Source organism: Pan troglodytes, chromosome 18 (assembly GCF_028858775.2).
Source record: "Pan troglodytes isolate AG18354 chromosome 18, NHGRI_mPanTro3-v2.0_pri, whole genome shotgun sequence".
NCBI classification, from domain to species: domain Eukaryota; kingdom Metazoa; phylum Chordata; class Mammalia; order Primates; family Hominidae; genus Pan; species Pan troglodytes.
In genome coordinates this window covers 35,039,169-35,045,377 of record NC_072416.2, presented here as the reverse complement: position 1 = coordinate 35,045,377, position 6,209 = coordinate 35,039,169, and positions in this window count along the sequence as shown.

The following is a 6,209-nucleotide window of genomic DNA, read 5'->3' as shown; positions in this document are numbered from 1 at the left end:
TGTCTCTACTAAAAATACAAAATTAGCCGGGTGTGGTGGCACATGCCTATAATCCCAACTACTCGGGAGGCTGAGGCAGGAGAATTGCTTGAACCCGGGAGGCGGAGGTTGCAGTGAACCGAGATCGCGCCACTGCACTCCAGCCTGGGCAACAAGAGCGAAACTCCGTCTCAAAAAATAAAATAAAATAAAATAAATAATAAAAATTAGCCAGGCATGGTGGTGCATGCCTGTAATACCAGCTACTCAGGAGGCTGAGGCAGGAGAATCACTTGAACCTGGGAACCAGAGGTTGCAGTGAGCCAAGATCACGCCACTGCACTCCAGCCTGGGTGACAGAGCCAGACTCCATCTCAAAAAAAAAAAAGAAAAAAAAATTAGCACTTTGGGAGGCCGAGGCGGGTGGATCACGAGGTCAGGAGCTCGAGACCACGGTGAAACCCCGTCTCTACTAAAAATACAAAAAAAATTAGCCGGGCGCGGTGACGGGTGCCTGTAGTCCCAGCTACTCAGGAGGCTGAGGCAGGAGAATGGCGTGAACCCGGGAGGCGGAGCTTGCAGTGAGCCGAGATCGCGCCACTGCACTCCAGCCTGGGCGACAGAGCAAGACTCCGTCTCAAAAAAAAAAAAAAAAAAAAAAAAAAAAAAAGCCAGGCGTGGTGGCGCATGCCTGTAATAATCCCAGCTATTGGGGAGGCTGAGGCAAGAGAATCGCTTGAACCCAGGAGGCGGAGATTGCAGTGAGCCGAGATTGCGACATTGCACTCCAGCCTGGGCAACAGGAGCGAAACTCTGTCTCAAAAAATAAAATAAAATAAAATAAAACAAATAAAATAAGATAAAATAAATAATAAAAATTAGCCAGGCATGGTGGTGCGTTCCTGTAGTCCCAGCTACTCAGGAGGCTGAGGCAGGAGAATCGCTTGAACCTGGGAGGCAGAGGTTGCAGTCAGCCAAGATCGCGCCACTGCACTCCAGCCTGGGCGACAGAGCCAGACTCCATCTCAAAAAAAGGAAAAAAAAAATTAGCCAGGCGTGGTGGTGCGTGCCTGTAATCCCAGCTACTGGGGAGGCTGAGGCAAGAGAATCACTTGAACCCAGGAGGTGGAGTTGCAGTGAACCAAGATGGCGCCACTGCACTCCAGCCTGGGTGATGGAGTGAGACACTGTCTTGAAAAAAAAAAAAAAAAATAGGCTTTTGAGACAGAAACTACCACCCCATCTTGAAAATCAGTTATTCTTTTTTGCTTTTATTTTTCCCCTCCTTTCCTTTTATGCTGGGTTTTTAATAATGCTTAACTAGTGCTTGGCATAAAGAACTCCAGGAAGTGGCCTTGAAAAACTAAGCAGGGAATCAAGGTTGCAGCATGTCCAGCCCTGGGAAGAATGCTGAGTGCCTCCTGTATTCCTGTTGCACCCGAACCAGTGCCAGCCAGACCACCAGATGGCCCACTGCTCAAGACTGTCAACGAGACCAGACACACTGACCCACCTCGAGTCAACCTGTGCATAGCTTCCATATATCCCCTCTCATAACCACCTCCTCTCATAACCAACCCCCACCGGCTGGGCGCGGTGGTTCATGCCTGTAATCCAGCACTTTGAGAGGCCAAGGTGGGGGGCTGCTGGTTGTAGGGGCGTCACTTGAGCTCAGGAGTTTCAGGCCAGCCTAGGGAACATAGCAAGACCCCATCTCTACAAAAAAAATCAAAAAGTGAGCCAGGTTGGTGGCACGTGCCTGTAGTTCCAGCTATTTCGGAGGCTGACATGGGAGGATCGCTTGAGCCTGGGAGATCAAGGCTGCAGTGAACTATAACTGTGCCACTGTACTCCAGCCTGGATAACAGAGAGAGAGCTTGTCTCAAATAATATATAAAACCCAGCCAGCCTGAAAATTTTGAGATGAGACTTTCAGACATTAGTCTGCCATCTCCTCGGTTTGCTGGCTCTCCGAATAAACCTGCTTTCCTCCTACCAACTCTTTTTTTTTTTTTTTTTTTTTTTTGAGACAGAGTCTCATTCTGTCGCCCAGGCTGGAGTGCAGTGGCATGATCTCGGCTCACTGCAACCTCCACCTCCCGGATTCAAGCGATTCTCTTGCCTCAGCACCCCCGAGTAGCTGGAATTACAGACGTGAGCCACCATGCCCATCTAATTTTTGTATTTTTAGTAGAGACAGGGTTTCGCCATGTTGGCCAGGCTGGTCTTGAACTCCTGACCTCAGGTGATCCACCCATCCTGGCTTCCTAAAGTGCTGGGATTACAGGCATGAGCCACCGTGCTCGGCCCCCAACTCTCGTCTCGTGTTTAGCATTTGGGCAGTGAGCAGCTGAGCCTGGATTTGGCTATGCTTTCCCTCTAGCGTCAGGAGGGCCAAGAAAGACACCGTAGTTGAACTTTGATAGAAGAGCAGGAGGTGGGCTTGGGGATGTTAGAGGGAAGGGAGTTCCAGGGGACAAGAATGACACGAGGAAAGGCATGGAGATATGAAAATGCAGGGAATAACGGGATAGGAGTAGAAGGTGCGTGAGAATAGGTGGCATGCCCTAAAGTGGAAAGCCAGGTTAGGAAATTGGGGCTTTACCCCATAAGCAATGGGAAACCAGGGAAATTTTCTGATCAGGGGCTGGCCTGGTTATATCAATGCTTTAAAAATTTGGCCAGGCACAGTGGCTCACACCTGTAATCCCAGCACTTTTGGGAGGCCAAGGCGGGTGGATTGCTTGAGGTCAGGAGTTCAAGACCAGTGTGGGCAACATGGTGAAACCCTGTCTCTACAAAAAATACAAAAAAATTAGATGGGTGAGATGGCACATGCTTGTGGTCCCAGCTACTCGGGAGGCTGAAGTGGGAGGATCGCTTGAACCTGGGAGGTGGAGGTTGCAGTGAGTGGAGATTGTGCCACTGCACTCCAGCCTGGGTGACAGAGCAAGGCGCCGTCTCAAAAAAAAAAAAAAAAAAAAGGGTGCGGGGCACTGGGTAGGAGACTGCATAGGAAGTTCCTTCATGATTCAGATGACTCACTTTGGGTAGCCCATAAGTGATCATGAATGTAATGAGCTTGAAATCACTGATCAGTGAGAGGAATTGCCATATGTGTGTGCCTGTGTCCATCTTTAGAGCTGCAGACAGATTTGAGTGGTGCGCCATTCACTCATTCATTCCTATAACACGTAATTACTGAGCGCCTACCATGTGCCAGGTGCCGTGGAGCCACTGGAGAACCAGCAGTGAACACACAACAGACAAAACTCCCTGCCTTCACAGTTTGCTTTGTTCTTTATGCCTGGGTAAAACGGGTGCAGGAATATGCCATTTATTCATTCTGATTTTTTTGTTTGTTTGTTTTTGAGACAGAGTCTTGCTCTGTCTCCCAGGCTGGAGTGCAGTGGCACGATCTTGGCTCACTCCAACCTCCGCCTCCCAGATTCAACCATACTTGTTGCCTCAGCCTCCAGAGTAGCTGGGATTACAGGCACATGCTACCACACCTGGCTAATTTTTATATTTTTATTTTTTATTTTTATGTATTTATTTATGTATTTTTGAGATGGAGTTTCGCTCTTATTGCCCAGGCTGGGGTGTAATGGCATGATCTCGGCTTACTGCAACCTCCGCCTCCCAGGTTCAAGCAATTCTCCTGCCTCAGCCTCCCTAGTGCCTGGGATTACAGGCATGTGCCACTACGCCCGGCTAATTTCATATATTTAGTAGAGACAGGGTTTCTCCACGTTGGTCAGGCTGGTCTCGAACTCCCCACCTCAGGTGATCCACCTGCCTCAGCCTCCCAAAGTGCTGGGATTACAGGCATGAGCCACTGCGCCCGGCAGGTCACATTTGTTTTGGGGGCAATCACATTAAGGACTGGGGAGGAAGACATATGTAAAGGAAAGGGGCTTCGTTCAAGTGGGAAGACCAGAGAGAGAAGGCTGTGCTGACGGCCCAAGTGAAAGACAGTGAGGGCCTAGACTGACCTGAGGTGGTGGGGACAGGAGAGGGCCTGGAGACGGCTCTGGGTGTCACAGTTGAGAGAGGAGCTATAAGAGCATGCTTTTACAAGAATGGGTTGTGAGCCAGGTGCAGTGGTGTGCCCCTGTAGTCCCAGCCACTCAGGAGGATGAGGTAGGAAGACTGAGCCCAGGAGTTTGAGTCCAGGCTGGGCAACAGAGTAAGACCCCATCTCTTAAAAAAGAAGAAGAAGAAGGAGAAGGAGAAGGAAAAAAGAAAGAAGAAAGAGAAGGAAGAAGAAGAAGAGGAAGAGGAAGAAGAAGAAGAAGAAGAAGAAGAAGAAGAAGAAGAAGAAGAAGAAGAAGAAGAAGAAGAAGAAAGAAGAAAAGAAGAATGGGCTTTGCAATCAAAAGATACAAACAAGGTCAGACACAGTGGCTTATGCCTATAATACCAGCACTTGGGAAGCCGAGGTGAGAGCCCAGGAGGCTAGGACCAACCTCGTCTCTGCAAAAAAAAAAAAGAAAGAAAAAAAGAAAGTTAAATTAGGGCCAGGCACAGTGGCTCACACCTGCAGTCCCAGCACTTTGGGAAGCCAAGGCGGGTGGATCATTTGAGGTCAGGAGTTCCAGACCAGCCTGGCCAACATGGCGAAACCCTGTCTCTACTAAAAATACAAAAATTAGCCAGGCATGGTGGCAGGCACCTGTAATCACAGCTACTTGGGAGGTTGAGGCAGGAGAATCACTTGAACCCAGGAGGCGGAGATTGCAGTGAGCCAAGATCACGCCATTGCACTCCAGCCTGGGTGACAGAGCGAGACTCTCTCTCAAAAAAAGAAAGAAAGAAAGAAAGAAAATTAGCTGGACACAGTGGTGTACACCTGTAGTCCCAGCTACTCAGGAGGCTGAGATGGGAGGATCGCTTGAGCCCAGGAGGTCAAGGCTGCTGTGAGGTGTGATTGCACCACTGCACTCCAGCCTGGGGAACAGAGTGAGACCCTGTCTCTGGAGAAAAAAAAAAAAAAAAAAAAAAAGCAAACAAGACCCCAGCCCTGCCCTTTATTAACCTTGTGAACTTGGATATGTTATGTGACCATGCAAAGCCTCAGTGTCCTTGTCTATAACACTTGGGATCTTAGCAGTGGCTACTGTGAGGTTGGGAGGTTTCTGGGAGCTACCAGCATAGTGAATGCAACACGTTGGATGCCCAGAACGTGCTGGCATTATAATGGCGGGGAGGCAAGGACAGCTTTCTGTGCTTTGAGTGGCTGGGTGGATGGAGATGACGCCATCTCTGAGGGAGAACACAGGAAGGAGCACTTTGGGGACAGCCACCTCCTTGAGGTCCCCACGTCAGCGCTAGCCATGCCCACTGTAGTCATGGATCTACTCATGGCTCTGGTGGCATCTTCAATCTCTGTCTTCTTGGTGCCCAGCTCAGAGCTTAGGCATATAGTAGGGGCTGTCTTACAGGGGGAGGATCTGGCTCGCAGGTACAGATGTGGGCACTGCAGACACGGAGGTGCAGAAAGATGCAGGTAAAGAAGGAAGAGAATGCCAGGCATGGTGGCCCAGGCCTGTAATCTCAGCACTTTGGGAGGCTGAGGCAGGAGGATTGCTTGACCCTAGGAGTTCAAAACCAGCCTGGACAACATAGTGAGACCCTGTCTCTACAAAAAATAAAATTAGCCAGGTGTGGTGGCGTGTGCCTGTAGTCCCAGCTACTCAGGAGGCTGAGGTGGGAGGATCACTTGAGCCTGGGACGTTGAGGCTGCAGTGAGCCGAGATTGCACCACTGTACTCTAGCCTGGGCAACAGAATGAGACCCTAACTCAAAAAAAAAAAAAAAAGAGAATAGACGGAGCCCAAGGAACCCTGAGGTTGAAGGGCTGTGGGAAAAAAGGTAAGGACCTGGAAAGAGGCTGGGAGACAACACTCACAGATCAGGTTGGGGGGTAGGTGGGCGGAGCACCACAGACAGGAGGGTTTCAGGAAGAGGGGCTCATCAGGGTCACATGCTACTGAGAGGTCAGGGATGGTAAGGCCCGACTGGCGGTGTGGGATGAGGGTTTATCAGACACAGATTTGGCACCAAGGAGGTCACTGGGTACCTGGCAAGAGAATGCCGGGTGTGGTGGCCCAGGCATGGAATCCCAGCACTTTGGGAGGCTGAGGCAGGAGGATCGATTGAGAGTCAAGACCTGTCCCATTGGGGACCGGCGCCCCATTGCAGGGGGTGGGAGGAGCTGGTGTGGTGTA